At 42.7% G+C, this 18,405-nt stretch overlaps 1 protein-coding gene and 1 pseudogene across 6 annotated transcripts in view; one reads left to right on the top strand and one right to left on the bottom strand.

The window, feature by feature from the left end:
* NTM (neurotrimin) overlaps nucleotides 1-18,405 on the bottom strand; it is a 927,363-nt gene that overhangs the window by 267,126 nt on the left and 641,832 nt on the right. The window lies entirely within an intron of this gene.
* LOC123001383 (ribosome biogenesis protein NSA2 homolog) overlaps nucleotides 11,647-18,405 on the top strand; it is a 92,276-nt pseudogene continuing 85,517 nt past the window's right edge.

The following is an 18,405-nucleotide window of genomic DNA, read 5'->3' as shown; positions in this document are numbered from 1 at the left end:
TGTCAGAGAAGCGAAGGGCAGGACGGTCTGCCAGGGTGTAGCGCGGCTATGGAGGAGCTCCCTCATGCTGCACGGAGGAGGAGACGCTGAGCAGTGAGGGGAGGGGGGTGCAGAGAACACAGAAAAGATATACACATTTGACCTCCTTTTAGGGCCCACCTTGCCTGGTCAAAGTGGGTGTGATGGTGAATTTTACGTGTCACCTAGAGTGGGCTAAAGGGGGCCCAGAGAGCTGGCAAAGTATCATTGTTGGGTGTGTCAGTGAGGATGGTTCTGGAAGAGAGCAGCACTTGAATGGGTAGGCTGAGGAAAGAGCATCCCTCCTCATCACTCAGCCAGGCACCGTCCATTCCAAGGCAGAAGAAGGGCTGAAATCCCTTTCTCTCTTCTTGAACCTCTTCTCCTTCCCTCAGACATGGAGCTCCTGGTTCTCGGGCCTTCAGACTTGGTCTCAATTATACCAGCTTCCCTGGCTCTCCAGCTGGTGGCTAGCATATCTTGGCATACTCCAGCCTCTGTAATCTCATGAGCCATTTCCTAGACTAAACTGTATCTTATATATCTCTGTATGTCCTATTGGTTCTGTTTCCTTAGAGAACCCTCACTAACTTGGTGAGCTTCCTTTGGAGCCGATATCCCATGCTGGCAACCTGCCTGAAATTAGTCTCAACTGTGCTCACAGGGCCCACAGGAAGTTGCGCTGGAGTGGCCAGGGATGGCCATGGTGGCACCAAGCATGGCCACAGCAGCAGCAAGCACTGACTGAACCCTGATCACAAGCCAGCCCTATGCTAAACACTACACACATACACTCACTCACTCGTTTAAACAGCCCTACGGGGCAAGTCCTAATATCACACCTTCCTTTGACAGTTAAGAAAACCAAGACTCAGGAAAGTGAGGTGACCCAAGGTGGAGCCAGAATTCAAATAGCCCTGTTTCACTCAAAATACCACACAGTCCTCGGGGCAATAACAGTCGCCAACACACACAGCCAACTCTCCTCTCCTCACAGGGAGAAAATCTTCACTCCATATTGAACACCGAGCTAGAGACAGCCATCTTGGAAGTGTCGTAGGCCAAGGGAACGCACGAGGATAGTAGGCGAGGTCAAGAAAGGTAGAGGGATCAAAATAACCCTTCACACGTAATGAAAACAATTTCACATTGCCTTCAGTCATCCACATTTGAGGGGAGTGACTCAGAATTACTACTGCAGGACAGGAAATCAAGGGAACCTGGAATCCAAGCAGACCACACATGCCACAAGCTAGCTCCAGTTCTTCCCTGACACCATCATTCACGCAGGTAGAAAATCGCTTCTGCTCCGCCCCGTGCGTGTGCACACATGCACATTATAATATTTTGTTTGCAGATCTGCCTATTTACATAGTTAATTTGGGATCTGTTTGCAAACACAAATTAGTTTGGTGCAATTACTTTGTGCACGGACATAGAGTTATCCGCATGAGCAGTTTAACAGCATGGAAATGGCTGCATGGTAGCATATGGCTGTCTATATATAATCACAATATTACCTGCACATATTAGTTACATAACAGTTACATTATAATTAGGGCTGCTTTTAAGCCATTCAAAAGAAAAAAAAGTATTTTAATTAAATCAGCAAGGTGTTTTAAGTGGAGAGAAGTGAGAGAGAGCGTTTACGATGCCCAGCATTCCATCAACTGAAATGTGACGTGCACGTCAGAACCTTTCTGGCTCCCATGTGGGGAGAAGCTTTTCTGGTAACGACACTGAATATTATCTTCCTGTGACCTTGCGCCCAAACAAGGCCAACTGCTCTCAGACTCACCTCGGGCCAACCTCCGATCATGGAGTCACAGGCAAATGTCAGAGCTGGAAAAGACCTCCATGGTTGTCTGGTCCACCTGACCATCATTCAGAAAAGCCAGCTGAGGCCTTGGCAGGCAGGGTAGCAGACTCGGAATCACACGGTTTAGTGGAAAAACAGATACCAGAACCCAGATGGCCTGCATTACGAGGCTGACTCTAGTATACCGCCCACATCATGGCACAGCCATCACACTTTTGAAAGGTGACAGAAATACCCCCTTCAGCCCAATTTCCCCCAAATTAGGAATCCACACGTTATACACACTCAGAAAATGAAGTGGTATCACACACATCGATTAATAAATAATAAAAATACAGGGTTAAAGAATTTATCATAAGCCACTCAAGCAAAATGTGGTAATATTCAAATTTCTTCACACCCCATCTAGTACTTGCAGTTTTAAAAGAATGTTGCCTTCAGGGGCACCTGGGTGGCACAGCGGTTAAGTGTCTGCCTTCGGCTCAGGGTGTGATCCCGGTGTTGTGGGATCGAGCCCCACATCGGGCTCCTCCGCTATGAGCCTGCTTCTTCCTCTCCCACTCCCCCTGCTTGTGTTCCCTCTCTCGCTGGCTGTCTCTATCTCTGTCGAATAAATAAATAAAATCTTTAAAAAAAATAAAATAAAAAATAAAAGAATGTTGCCTTCAAATGGGAGAAATCCATTTAAATGTATTAGAATGGAAGGAACCAAGCTTTGTCAGTTGAGTTCCAGACATACCAGGTGACACTGGGCAGGTTACTGAAACTTCTCATGATTTCTCTATGATACTGAATTACACACTTAAATGCTTCCTCTGCTTTATATCACGAGAAGGAACACTTCATCCAATAGGCACGGCATTACCGTGAGCTTCAAATTACAAGAGGCAGGGCCATAGTCTTAAGGTTGATATTCCCATCTCATTGCTGGGTGATATGGGTCAGAATATTCCTTACACCCAATTTCCCCCATGCTGCCAAGTACAATATTGTCCCCATCCTCCCTTGTGGAGAAAATGTGAACTTGGAGCCTAGGGGAGGAAAGCCACAGGATGCTGTTATTATCACCAGGCCAATTGAGAAGAACAAATAGCATCTCAGCATAATCAACATCTTATCCCAAATCGCTTCTGTCCTTCCTCCCCACTACACCATTTAACACTCCATGCAGACGAGACTAAACATAGTTGGTTGCATAAGACAAGAAACAGACCACAGTAGAACAGGATAAGAGATCACTGGTGTCCATCACGAACAAATGACCATGTAATAACTCTGTAATTACATGGTAACTAGAACTGATTGAGCCTGTAAATTATATCCTTGTCACCTCCGGGTAATGATGCAGTTCTATCTCCCATCTACAGAAAGCAGCAGCACATGGCCCACAGTCACTGAGAGATAAGGGAATTCTTGGCTGATAAAGCAGATTTGCCACTGCTGGTAGGTGATAGACACGCTGAAATCTGGGAGTTAATGATTTTCCAGTTGAGGCATCACTGCCTTGCCATCCATAGCAAGGCATCTATTACGCGGCCAGTGTTCTCCATCCTTAATCAAAGGGATTGATTAAAGTTCCCCAAATCAGAGATGAAAGGAACAGACTCCCCAACACATGCACACAAAATTGTTCCACATGTGCGTGGCCTCACACACACCGACAGCTAATGTGCACTCCCCCAGCCATTTAATCTGCAGACCTTTGAAACATCGCTATTGTAGCATTTCACCAAATATTTTAATACTAGGAAGAATATTGTCTCTTTTTATGCAACATTCTCTCTGGGACCATTATGCAGAGGCATTAAGAAACTGCGTGTGGTGGATTATTCAGGAAATATTGTTTGACAGCAGACTGTGCACATAGCATTCTGTTAGGTGTAAGAGAGGAAACAAAGAAGCATAATACTCAATTCTCTCCCTCAAGGATCTGAGTCCACTTACACAATAATATAAATATGTAAGAAGTTAAATTATAATGCCACAAGGCAGTATATAATTAACTGCCAAATGACTGGTACAGACAGTAAGAGCTGCGGAAATACAGAAAAGAGGAACTCACTTTGGGATGGTGTAATCATAAATATGGCTTCCTAACCGGTTCAAACGCACACATAAGAAAGCTGCAATATCACGTTCGTTGAGGTCTGTTAGAAAGAGACATTTCCAATTTCTCTCTATCCACACTGCTCTCCGTTCTCCAAAAGCAAATTAACACAAAACTAACAACAACAATAGATATTTTTCTTTAATGAAAAACAGAAATGTTTTTATAAAAGTGTTTATAACTTGGGGATAAATAGGTAGAGAGATAGAGAGATAGATTAAGATAGATACTCTGTCCACAGTAGTAGTAACGTCTTCTGGTGAACACAGGGACTTAGCAACTAGGCTAAAACCTGAATGTACAAAAGGCTTCATCAAGGCCCCCATCCGTTGGCAATAAACATGGGACACAATCCACTGAGGATCAGTAGGGGTACATCTCTGAGATCATGAGGAGAGACAAAGAGCCTGTGAGTCTCTCCTGGTTCCCCTGCCCCTAAACTCCCAACCTTCTAACTGCTATTCCCAACTGGTGTCAAGAGATTAACAACAGGATGGGAGTTCTTATACAGCTATTGCTGAGGGGTAATCAAAATGGCCTCCTGCGTTTTATCTGGATTTATTGTAAACCCACTTGCCATTGTCCCATCACCACTTGAGCAAGCTTTTCACTGGCTGACCTTCCAGCCACAGATCTCCAGCCACATTTACCCTGCAAATGTTCTTCACTGATGTGTGAGGTGCACAAACCCACCTGGTATAGATCTTCAAGTTAGTGACCTTCAGGTTCGGGACCCTCCAGAGATCTTGGAGATGCAAAATGTAGCACCTACTGGTAGCTGATCTCGGGGCGAGATTAAGGCACCAGGTAGACAGTGTGCATTTATCCAGGGAAGAAATATAACAATATACCATCTAGCCTCCGAAGCCAGAGGGAGTCAGCACTCCTCCTGACCCTTAAGTATTTGAAAGGTTTCCATGAAAATTTTCTCATTCTTGAGTGAATTAGTGCTATCCCAAAGAAAACATCCTCTACAATCACCAGAATTCTAGTAAGGTTAAAAAGAGTCATATGTTCCGATAATGCTTCACCAGAAAAAAATAATAAAATAAAATAAAATAGCCAAGTTAACTATGTCCTTTGTAATGTTACTCATCTCTGGGTCATCATTTCCTGGTTGAAAAAATAAAAGGATTAAATGAGATGATCCTTAAGGTCCTTCCTAGATTGAATAGTCTATGACCTAGAAAGGCTCTAATGATCAGTTCTTCAAAAGCTAATGAAGAATAATCACAACCTCAATCTCAAACTGTAGATAAAGAAACAGAGACCGCTGTTTTAACCAACCATTAAGTCTATAAAACAATTCAGTAATCTTGGCTCCTAACCTATGTCTGACTCATGAAACGGCTTCTCTCCAAGAACCAAGCAAGATCCTAGGGACTATACTGGGCTAAACCATGGCGGGTCCACAGAGGCCTTTGTTTGATTTCACATGTAGGAACTGTATTCCCAACAGGATGACGGAACCTGTGCTCCCATGCTGCATCTCATTCCCATGACACACCCCTAGACGAAAGTAACAGCATCAGGGGAACATCGAACTGCTCATAGGCAAGTTGGTCTTTCATTTGGCTTCAGAAGGCAGGTCCTTCTCTTAGTCAGAACTCGATGGCAATGACCGGATGGGACTTCTCTCTACACCTGTGATTCTCACTTTATTTACAGTGGCCACAGGATTGATATCTTCTCCCCTGGAAAGAAAGCTTTCTACTTTGCATTGGAATTTATCTTCAATAGCTGCTGGAAATCATTATCACACAATAATGTTCTATTCACGACTCACGTTATCTCTTCAGCTAGGCAGATTGCCAGACGTTTGACTGCCTGACACCAAGTCCATTTGGCGCACGACAAAAATAAAACCTTGCATTGCCTGGAAATAACATGAGGCACACTCATCATCTAGCTGGGGATGATTGGGCTACTTTCTCTTTCTGAGGAGATGTCAGAATCCATGTAAATCACCTAGTGCTTTTGCCTACAGTCACAAGCACACTCTCATTATGTGTGTATAGTGGGCACGGAGAAAAAGCTTGTGAATAGACCAAAGTTACTACGAATCCCACAGGTGAAGCTATGAGGTCTAGAAGACTATGGGTCCGTGGCTATACCCGGGCCTTGCTCATTTTTAGTTGGATTCATTGATCCAAATGTCATTTCTGTTAAATTGAAAAACGTTTATTGAGATCCTACCAAGTGCTGAGTACTGATGTCGGTACTTGAAGCACACTGATGAATACAGCCTCCTTCCCTGGAGAAGTCCGATTTTGAAAGCTGAACAAAAAGATGTGCACGTAATGTCGACATCTAATGAGGCATGTGAATAGGGTGTTGGCGGGGTCCTGAGAAGGACCACCGTATCCTGGTTATGAACTCAGAGGAGCCTTTTCAGAGGACTTGCTATTTGAATCAGATGTCTTTTTTTTTTTTTTTAAGATTTTATTTATTTATTTGACAGGGACAGCCAGCAGAGAGGGAACACAAGCAGGGGGAGTGGGAGAGGAAGAAGCAGGCTCCTAGTGGAGGAGCCTGATGTGGGGCTCGATCCCAGAACACTGGGATCACGCCCTGAGCCAAAGGCAGATGCTTAATGACTGCGCCACCCAGGCGCCCCTGAATCTGATTTCTTAAAGCAGAGTCACTAAAAACAGAGGAGGGGCGCCTGGGTGGCACAGCGGTTAAGCGTCTGCCTTCAGCTCAGGGCGTGATCCCAGTGTTCTGGGATCGAGCCCCACATCAGGCTCCTCCGCTATGAGCCTGCTTCTTCCTCTCCCACTCCCCCTGCTTGTGTTCCCTCTCTCGCTGGCTGTCTCTATCTCTGTCAAATAAATAAATAAAATCTTAAAAAAAAAATAAAAAAATAAAAACAGAGGAAAGGATGGTTTAGAAGACATACTCCTGTGGGAACATCACATGGCAGTTCAGAGGTGAATGGGTGTTGGCATGGGGACAAGGGAGTATGATATCTATAGGAAGCTCTGAGTCACTAGAGCTTACAGGAAGAGTGATGGTTTCTACCTTTCCAATCACCAGAGGATGTTTCCTTTTGGATATGCTGAGATTGAGGTCCCTACTGGACATTGACTTGGATGGAAGCTATATGTAGAGGGAAATAATTTGATTACATTCAAATAAGGCATCAGAGTCAGAGACGACCACTTGGGTAGCCCCGACACATTAACAACAGTGAAAATTCGGGAAAGAGATGAGGTTTCCCATGGAGAAAGCTAACAGCTTGGGTCATGGGCAGAACCCGTGTTACAGGGGCAAGCACAGGAGGGAAAGAGAGCACAGGAGACAAAGCCGTGGCAGCCAGAGCAGCACAAGGAAAACCAGGTGAGGAGGAAGCGCTGCAGAAGCCAGAGCGTGGGGTTTCAGGAAGGGGAGAGGTGGGGCGCAACAATTTGAATGCAGCAATGAAAGAAGCACTCTAGAGTGCACTCTGGATTTGCGCAGAGTTTGGAGGCTTAGGTCAGAGCCGTTTTTTAATAGCTGTAGCAGTACAGAATACAGATTCCAGCTGATTAAGGAATGAATAGAAATGAGGGAGTAAATTACTATTCAAAAATGTCAATTAAGAATGAAAGAAAGGGACAGAGAAAAAGCAGGAGAGGGAGCAGAGGGCTTGGGCGTGTTATGTTTTGGGAGAAAAGCCAGTAGATAAGGAGAGGATTTAGACTCCCGCCCACAAGAGATTATATAACAGAGTCTGACTCTGCGTGAAATATTATTTTCAACATCCAAGATAAATACAGGTCTAAGTCTATTCCAAACTTTTATTTAACCCCATCGCCAGCCTGGACCTTTTTCCCAAGCCCTAGGTTCATATAGGCAATTGCCAGCTTGGCATCTCTACTTGAAAGCCTACTGGACATCTCAAATCTTCATGTTCAAAACAGATCACCTGATTCTCCACTCCCAACTCTCAAACTTGTTCTCTGGCCAGTCTTCCTGCACATGGTTCCAGGTCCTCTAACTAAAAGACCTGGAGTCCTTGACCACTAGCCCTCTCTCTCACCCAAAACTCAATCCACCAGCCCGTCCTGATGGCTTCACCTGTGAAACAGACTCAGAAAATGACTATTCCAACCATGCCCACTTCCACCTGACGGCCAAAGCTGCCATCATCTCTCATCTGCAACATGGTTAACAGTCTCTCCACTATTCTGATAACCGCTGGACCCTTACATCTATTCTCCCCATGTTATCAGAGTTACTCATTGAAAAAACAAGTCAATCCCTGGCTCAGTGTTCTTTAGTGACTTCCCTTCACATAAAGACTAAAGGTTAAAGACTTTTAGTGGTCTACGGACCCTCCCTAATTGTGTTAGATTCAGTTACTGGGCATAGTTCTTTACTCTTTTCCTCTCCCACTGTGGGCAGGGTGGATCTTCCCGCCTGTCAACTTTGGACTTGGCCCTATTACTTGCTTTGACTTCGGGGATGTTAGCAGACAGGATGCGAGCAGGCTTGAGTCTTGCAAAGTGCATGGGTGATTAGTTTTTCTTCTTGTACTCTGGAGAACAGATTTGGGGGTAGGAGATAGGTTCTGATTCTTCACCCTGGGTCCCAGATGAACCTCTGTTGAAGAGGCCTGGCCCAATTTACAGTCTACAGCCAACACAGCCAAACCACAAATTCAAAAGTGAGGGGAGAAATGCTATTGTCGTGTGCTCTGAGTTATATCTGCGGCACTTCCATGGTAATAGCTGACTAATTCAATTATCTAGCCTCCCACAACCTCTCAGTTCTCATCTCCTTATACCTCCCTCCCTCACTTTGCCCAAGTCATATTTGCCTCTTATTTTTCTGATCCCAAACGTGAACTCCAGCCTCAGGGCCTTTGTACATGAAGTTCTACCTCCCTACTCCACACTAGCCCAGCGGTTTCATCTCTCTCTCTCTCACTCTTTTTTTTTTTTTTTTACTTCCTTCAGGTCTCTACTCAAAATATCTTAACAAAAACGTTTTCTATGACTCCCTCCAGCCCTCCTACCCCATGCTATGGTTTATATTTCTCCATAATACTCCATAATATAGCTGACATTTCATCCATTTATTTATTTTTTAGCCTATAGGCCAGAGCCTCTAACTTACTTTTGTACATATAATCTGCTTAGTAATTAAACAAACATAAATTCAAGTTCCCCTGCTGATTTTCAATTCTCCCTGTCCTATAGAGCAGTGTTTTTCCAACTGTTGTGTGTGCACCAGGAAGCGATGAGTGAGATGATTTTAGTAGAAAAATAGACAGATTTTATATCAATAAAATATATTTAATTTTATTCTAGATCGAGTAGATGAGCTGGGGGCTTTAAAAGTAATTGGTGAAAAGGGGAGGTAAAGAGAAGCATCGGGAAGCAGGACAGGTAGTGTGGTCAGGTGCAAATGACCCCAGTCACCTCCAGAGCCCTTGAGAGCTGCTCTGAATGACAACAGAGTTGCTCTGTGACTGATGTTTACAATAATGACCCAAGTAACAAAATAAGATAAATGATATTCTCTGTGCTTTGCTCAATAAGACAGAACAATAATATATTTTAGAAAAAGAACTCTATCAAAAAGGATTGTAATGTTTTAAGTTCAATTTAAAGGATGATAGCTCAGTTATATGACAAATTCATTCATGTGGAACACTGCTGGTACTTCATAAATAAGACTTTCCTATATAAACATAAGGATTTATAATGAATTTGCTGATTATTCTTTCCCCATGAATAATAGGCAGAATTGATTGTATACCCACTCCTCTTCTCTGACCCACCTCCTCCCACCCTGATAGGATTTTCTTCTTTTTCTCTTAAAAAAAAGGCAGTTTGTAACCAATAGTTGTAGCTATAAGTTAATGTATACTCCATTTCACATCGTTTCAACACTAAGTGCCCACACGATTATTTTTCTGCCTGATGGACTACACAGACTGAATTTGTTAAGTGATAATTATTGGATTAAACAGAACTTCTAGTTTCCAGTCTGGCATGAGAGGGAAGTCATTACTCCCATCCCACAAGAAAAATGCTGAGCAAACTGAAAATCAACAACTCTTCTTAGATCCAGCAGAGAACTGAGGCCACGGAGCAAAGTGCTGTCCCCAACACTGAAGAGACAGACGGGTGAATCACATACAGACAGACAGTCGCAACTTACAGGAGCAGAAGCCCGCAGCAAACAGCTTTGTGGAAATGAGTAGTGAGAAAGGAGCACTTGCACCATGATCCAGGAATGACCACAGGAGCAGGGTGGACACTGTAGAGAGTTACAAACTCCAAGGGGCTCCAGTCTTCCACAGGCCCACACACACAGTTGTAAATATCCCCTCCAGGAGCCCTACCAGATTCTCTCAGTGATGATCGGAGAAAAATCCTCTTGTGTTCAGTAGCGGGGAAGTAAAGGTAGCCCTTTTAAAACACACCCAGAGCATTCTGTTCTTCTGATCCCAAGAGAAATTATTTTAACAGAGTCTGGGGAATAGGAAATACCCAACTGTAGTCTGTGACAGCCTTCCTACCTCAACTTAAGGGGGGAAAGCAAAATAAAACAGGTGCAACTGTAAAGCCCCCAGTCCAGGCACACAGGCTCACTGAAACACTGAGATTTAATCATAGGACTAGAGAATGCTTCTCTTCCTCCCACATGTTAATTACCTCCATATCAAAAGGGTTTTGTATACTGAAAGAATTACTCATCTCAGATGATATTTAAGAAGTCTCTAGGGAAACCCAAAGACAATCGGGTAGAAAAAAAACGAGAGCAGAAGTCGTAGCCTCTGACACCTGCAGCTACAGCAAACTATAAACACTGTTGAACCCGTAGCCAGATAAATATAAAACCTTACACAAAAATACCAATTTACCTCAGTTCCTTTCACCCTGTATATCCTGCATGGCTTTCAACAAAAAATTACAACACATACAAAAAGACATAAAACACGGGTTGAAGAAATGGTGAGCATCAGAACCAGACTCAGATATGGCAGAGATGTTGGAATAATCAGACTGTGAACTTCAGACGGCCAAAATTCTAAGGGCTCTGAAGGCAAAGGGGACAATGTTCTCATAAGAACAGATGGGCAATGTAAGCAGAAAGGTGGAAACTCTAAGAAAGAATCAAAAGGAAATTCTAGAGCCCAAAACCACCACAACAGAAAAGAAGAATGCCATTGATGGGCTCATCACTAGGCTGAACATGGCTGAGGAAAAATCAGTGAGTTGAAAGAAATGTCAACAGAAATTTCCAAAACTGAAATGGAAAAAGAAAATGACAGGAAAAAATCAACCCCACAGGAACATAATATCCAAGAACTGTGAGCGGCTATGAAAGGCGCGGTATACGCGTAATGGGCATACCAGAAGGAAAAGAAAGAAAAAAGACCATGAGAAATATTTGAATATATGAATATTTGAATATATGATGGAGATTTTCCCAAAATTAACGACAGACACCAAACCACAGATCTAGAAGTTCAGAGAACACCAAGACGGGAGCCCAGAGAAGACCAAAAACTACACCTCAGCACATCATATTGAAACTGCAGAAAATCAACGACGAAGAGAAAATCTGGAAAGAAGTTAGTGGGGGTAGGGGTGGGGTATCATCTTACATATAGAGGAGCAAGAGAAAGAATCAGATCTGCCTTCTAGAAAATTGAGAACTTCTTTGTGCCCCGAGAGCTGTAGCTGGTGGCTCCATGGCCGTCACCATGCCACAAAACGAATATATTGAGTTACACCGGAAGCGGTATGGCTACGGTTTGAATTACCATGAGGAAAAGAGAAAGAAAGAAGGTCAAAAGGCTCACGAATGTTCAAAGAAGACAAAAAAGCTGACAGGTCTGAAAGCTAAGCTCTACCATAAACAGCGCCATGCTGAGAAAATACAAACAAAAAAGACAATCAAGATGTATGAAAAGAGAAGCACCAAACAAAAGACTGATGGAAAGAATCCACAAGGAGCAATGCCTGCGTGTCTACGGGCCAGGAAGGGACTGTCCCGAGCTAAAGAACTTTCCAGTATGATTAAACGAAAATGAAAAGAGAAAGCGGGAAAATGGGAAGTCCCTTTACCCAAAGTTTGTGCCAAGGGAGAAACAGAAGTATTAAAGGTTATTCAAACAGGAAAGAGACAGAAGAAAGCATGGAAGAGGATGGTTACTAAAAGCCTGCTTTGTTGGAGATGGATTTACTCAAAAACCACCTAAAGATGAAAGATTCATTAAGCCAATGGGCTTATGTTTCAAAAAGACCCATGTAACACAGCCTGAACTGAAAGCCACCTTTTGCCTGCCAATACTTGGTGTAAAAAAAGAATCCCTCATCCCCACTATATACAACTTTGGGTATTTTGGGGTTTTTTTGTTTTTTGTTTTTTGGGTTTTTTTTCCATTATTAAGGCTATTTTATTTTATTTTTTATTTTTTATTTTTTTTACAGTTGTTATCATTTATTTTGGGGTTTGGATTTTTTTTTAAGATATGTGTTTTTATTTATTTATTTATTTATTTATTTATTTATTTATTTTATTTTTTATAATAATTTTTTATTATGTTATGTTAGTCACCATACAATACATCCCTAGTTTTTGATGTAAAGTTCCATGATTCATTACTTGCATGTAACATCAGTGCACCATGCAATAAGTGCCCTCCTTAATACCCATCACCGGCCTATCCCAATCCCCCACCCCCCTCCCCTCTAAAGCCCTCAGTTAGTTTCCTAGAGTCCATAGTCTTTCATGCTTCATTCCCCCTTCTGTTTACCCCCCCTTCCTTCTCCTATCTTCCTACTTCTTATGTTCCATAAATGAGTGAAACCATATGATAATTGTCTTTCTCTGCTTGACTTATTTTGCTTAGCATTATCTCCTCCAGTCCCGTCCATGTTGCTGCAAATGTTGTGAAATCATTCTTTCTGATGGCTGAGTAATATTCCATTGTATATATGGACCACATCTTCTTAATCCAGTCATCTGTTGAAGGGCATCTCAGTTCCTTCCACAATTTAGCTATTGTGGACAATGCTGCTATGAACATTGGGGTGCATATGGCCCTTCTCTTCACTACATCTGTATCTCTGGGATAAATACCCAGTAGTGCAATTGCTGGATCATAGGGTAACTCAATTTTTAACTTTATAAGGGGCAGCCCACGGAATGGGAGAAGATATTTGCAAATGACATTACAGATAAAAAATTAGTATCCAAGATCTACAAAGAACTTCTCAAACTCAATACATGGGAAACAAAACATCAAATCAAAAAATGGGCAGAAGATATGAACAGACACTTTTCCAATGAAGACATACAAATGGCTAACAGACACATGAAAAAAATGTTCATAATCATTAGCCATCAGGGAAATTCAAATCAAAACCACACTGAGATACCACCTTATGCTAGTTAGAATGGCAAAAATTGACAAGGCAGGAAACAACAAATGTTGGAGAGGATGTGGAGAAAGGGGATCCCTCTTACATTGTTGGTGGGAATGCAAGTTGGTACACCACTGTGGAAAACAGTGTGGAGGTCCCTTAAAAAGTTAACAACTTTGGGTGTTATTACCAAAGGTACTGTCCTTGAAGTGAATGTGAGTTGAGACTTGGGACATGAGGAAGTAAACTTATTTGGGGAAAATATGCCCAGTTTACCATAATCCTAAAAGCGATGGGGCCTAGATGCAGTTCTGCTGATCTCACAGCAGTTTTAGACAAGGAACTCCTTATAAGTATTGGAGACTACACACCAGTCAGGAAAACCGCCATTACTGTGGTAGTTCTGAATACCACCAAACAGCCTGACGTATTTGCAGTCATCAAGAGAACTATTTATTCTATCATGAAAAACATTAAAATAGCCCAGTTTAAATAAAAAAAGAAAAAAAAAATTCCATCTGACTTCAGAAAACATGCCATCAAGAAGAGAGGAGGTTAAAAAATGTCATGTGTTGAGAGAAAAGAACCACTAACCTAGAATACTGTATACGGCAAAATTCTCCTTCGACGGTGAAAAAGAAATACTTCCCCAAATAATCAAAAACTGAGGGAACTGGTTGTCAGTAGGCTTGTCTCACAAGAAATTTTAGAAAGTTCTTCAGAAAGAAGGGCAATGATGTAGGTCAGAGACATGGAACCACATAAAGTGTTAATTATTTTGTTTTCCCATTCTTACTTATTTAAGACATCTCTGTCACTCAGAGCTTCTGATCAGCATAAGGCGATCAGCACAAACCCAGCGAGTCGATGCAGTTCCAGCCTTTCAGCAAATACATTTCAGTTCTCATGGATGGCCTCACCAAGGGAAGAAGGGAGAGCGCCATCAGGGTTTTGAAATGGTGGTCACCGGAAGGCCTATAGAGGTCTATGGTAGGCACAATCTGGGAACTCTGTATTTTTTCTAAATTGGGATAGGATGAGTTTATTTTGTCAGCTTCTTTCCCATTTGCTACTAATAAATCAGGAATCTAGAGTGTGGATAAAGTTGAAGCAATTTAGACTTCCGTGTCTTTATGATCAGGAATTAGGAGTCAGAAAAAACTTATTCAATGGTTTTTTAATTGCTAACTAAACATCATCTATTGATTTGCGCTTTTTTTTTTTCCAATCTGCTTGTCCCAAAGCAATCATGTAATCCTTAGTACAATTTATTTCTTGAGAAATGAAGAGACACAATTCTCTTTTCTTATGTCCCCTCCTCCAAATCAACTGTATGGTGACTAACATCATAAAAAAACATTAAAATAAAAAAAATAAAAATAAAAAAAAATCCAAGCTAAAACTGAACAAAATGAAACCACAGCAAAAATATTTGCCCTGTTCTCAACACCAACTGCTGCTGGTAATATCTGTGAATTGCCAGCACTGGAAGCTAGTTATACTCACCAACACACACTAGGATTCTCAGCAGCACATTTACAGCCGTATGAAAGCAGATGGCAAAAGCACTGTAGATAAAAGACCAGCAGAAGGGGGAAAAAATGCCTCTCATGAAAATACCAAAAATGAATGGCTGAACTCTATATTCTGGGCACTTCCGTAACCTAAAGAAGAGCTTCTGCAACATGATCTGGCGATGACCCAACAGTCAGGGACATTTCATAAGTGGACCCCAGGACGGTTTGCATACTTGACTATTTGCACTCCTGATGAATGACACTTTGCGGGGAGGTACAGAGCGATGGTCATTAAACAGCTGCTTCTCAAGACTTCCTGACAATGCGGGGCAAAATGTTAACCCAAAGGACATCCTGAGCTCCCACGGCAGGGGAAATGTATTACTAGCAGCAATATTATTGGTATTAGCAATAATTATAATAATTATGAGCATATACACAGCACTTTTGTATCTGCGAAATGCACTGCATTCATCATAATGATTAGCATTTGTACAGTACTTTGTATTTCCCAAACATTCTCCGCTCATTAATTAGATAATGCTGGCAACATCTGTGGGCAAGTGTTACTACTCCCGTTTTATAGACTCAAGACAAAGAGAAATTAATCGACTTGCCCAAGGCCGCGTGATGAGTCTATGACAGAATCAGGACTCCATTTTTAAGTTCCCAAATCTCTATTTTGTCTACACTCTCTAGAAAGCCGGCTAGTTGCTTCCAGTTGAAGGGGAAAGCGAAGTGGGACAGTCATGAAATTTCCTCACTCCTATAGCCCAGGAGTTGTTAGGAAATGCCACTGAAGCCACATGGAATCTATTTTCATGGAAAACTTCAGGGAGGAAAAGTATTTCTCAAAAATCCTTCTAGGGCACTGGTTCCCATAATTGCCTCAGGCCACACCCCAGGGCAGTTCAATCAGAGTGTCCTGGGTGTGGCCCCAGAGATCAGTACTTTTTCAAGCACCCCAGGCCATCCCAATGAATGACCATGGTTGAGTTGAGAACTGTGGGTCTGAGGCAGTCTTAAAGTTCAAGAAGCATTAAAATTCCCTGGAGGGCTTATTAAAGCACAGATTGCATGGCTCCACTCCCCAACTCCTGATACAGGGGGTCCAAGAATTTGCATTTCTAACACCCTCCCACGTGATGCTGACCACCACCCTTGTCCCAGGACCACACTTTCAGAAGCACTGATCTAAGGTATTTTCAATGCAGACAGAAATTAAATTGCTTCAAAGATGCCTTCAAACTCAGGCACTAAGACTTTGATAACTAGGCAGACATATTAGCAGTTATAGTTAATATGGACAGACCAAATTCTGGCCACACAGGAAGGCTCCATTTTCCAGTTTCTGTTATATGGAACCTGAGAGCACGTGAATGACCACTATACAATGGAGCAGGAAGAGAACTGTCACTCTGAGCCTGGACTTTCAACGTCCTGGTCCATCTCCCATGCTCTCCCACTGCTCAGTCCAGCCTCCCGTTCTTTCACCTGAGGTGTGCAGGCCATGCGATTTCCAAGATGGCAGCACCTCACAAGGGGAAGAAGTCAGATCCGGGAGTCCTTGGTTAGCTGCAACACACTCCAGGCAGTAAAGGGCAGAAGAACTAACAGGATTGTATTTGGCCTGGAAGATCTCAGGGCTTATTTATTTCTGCAGCACAGTCTAGCCCATCCCGAAACCCGCCCACATCATGGTCCCTGTACATGGTTGGGGGTTGCTCCTAACCTTCCTAAAACATCAATTAAATTCAACCAACAAGTGAGAAAGAGGCCTAAGGAAAATATTTAAAAGGAAGTGATAGCCACATGCCTCAGAGTTTAAGCACGTGACTGAGTCAGAAGTTGACAACTTCATAGAATGCTCAGAATATACCCATCCCAGTGTGAGTACAGACAGACTCCAGCTGCATAGTCAGCTACTGGTGAGGCATAAATGTAAAAAGGACAAGCACAGCTCTGGGCTTGAACTACACAGGGCTCTCAAGACTCAGTGGTAAGAAACGGAATGGCAGGAACTGACCTATGCACATACTGGTAGGGAAGGGTGCAGCCTGGAGGTCTTTGGGAATATGAACAGATAAAAACTTTTTTAGATCACAAAACAAATTCTATTCTCCTCCCTGCCTAGAGTCTTTCCTCTTTAATTCCAGCACCCACACTGATGTTGTTCTCAACAGGAAAAATCCTAAACAAACCTATGGGGCAGAGGGGTGCTCCTGTGAGTGGACCCTGGGAATCCAGAAACCCAGAGACTGGATTTCTGGGTGGGGTGTACTGTTTCAAAAACAATTAGGACAGCAAGCCACATAGGGTTGTCTGTCCCTAGCTTAGTCAGTCCTCCAGGCGGGGGCAACACCTTTGCCAGGGCTTCTGTCCCTCTCGCATGCCCAGCTGTAACCAGAGGGCCTAATTTCACAGCTGTTCAGTTTCAAATCATACTTATGTTCGCCAGCTGTAGTGCCATATTACTCGGGTTTGTTTGCCATCAGCTTTAATTAAAAGAGGTTTAATTTTCCAACATTATTTTGGCTCCTCCCTGGCCCAACACCCACGTCAAGAGATGCTATGTTTTCTCCCCAGCCTCCACTATGGCAGGTGCCCAGTACCACTAGGGATCCTTTCCCACAGCTTCCCATGAGACATGGCACGCAGAGGTTATAGCACATGGCTAGAGTCTATGGCTCATGAGTCTTCCCTGCACCACGGAGCCTTGTAATGAAAGTAAAATGTTCCCTCTGCAAACCCAGGCCCCTTTTTTATTCTCTACAGTATTTTTTTTTCAAGACTTCCCACAAGCTTCACATGGAGCCAGCCTGAGGAACTCAAACTTGATTCCAATCTGATTATCCAACATGGTCCTATCAGCTGAGACAGCAACATTTATCACATTAATAGGAAGGATAGAAGAAAACTGGGATCCCATCCAACAGGAGCGTTTTTATCACATGTTGCACTGTCTTACAAATCCAATTATCACCAGCTGAAGGTCTTAACAGCCCTTGAATTGCAGCCTTCAAATCTTAAAGGACCACGATGCACATTTTCTTAGATTCTTTGAACCGTACATTTGTCAGTACAGTTCCAGGCATCCAGTCCACGTGGCAGTTTCAGAGCTAAAGCTGCCTATGGAATGTTTGTCCTGAGTTCAAGCAGTGAATTTAAGAGAAACTTAGATTGGGGATTTCCATTAACTTTATTCTACTCAGCAAATATGAGCCTCTGATTTTACCTCACCGTTAGAGCTAGCATCTTGGAAGCAAAGTGTTGTAAGGCTCTGAGGTGAGATCACGGCAACTGTCAGAAACTGGGGGCAGTGCTTTTTGCGGGGCCACAGGGACTAAAAGTTCACTTACAAATTTAGAGAGCTGTGATAAGAAATATCATGTGGACGCTGAAGAAACCTCACCCAAAGTTACAAATATAAAAGTCTGAGAACAGTACTAAATAAAACCCAGCAACTTCTACTAGAGCAAAGAAAGGAACTTGGACATGCTCCGTCCACCAAAAAATAGACTATAACATTGAACAAAATTGAAAAAAAAAACAACACAACCATATAAGTTATGTGAA

This window comes from Ursus arctos, unplaced genomic scaffold (assembly GCF_023065955.2).
Source record: "Ursus arctos isolate Adak ecotype North America unplaced genomic scaffold, UrsArc2.0 scaffold_22, whole genome shotgun sequence".
NCBI classification, from domain to species: Eukaryota; Metazoa; Chordata; class Mammalia; order Carnivora; family Ursidae; genus Ursus; species Ursus arctos.
Note: the sequence above shows the minus strand (reverse complement) of the source record. Positions and strands in the feature narration are given on the sequence as shown.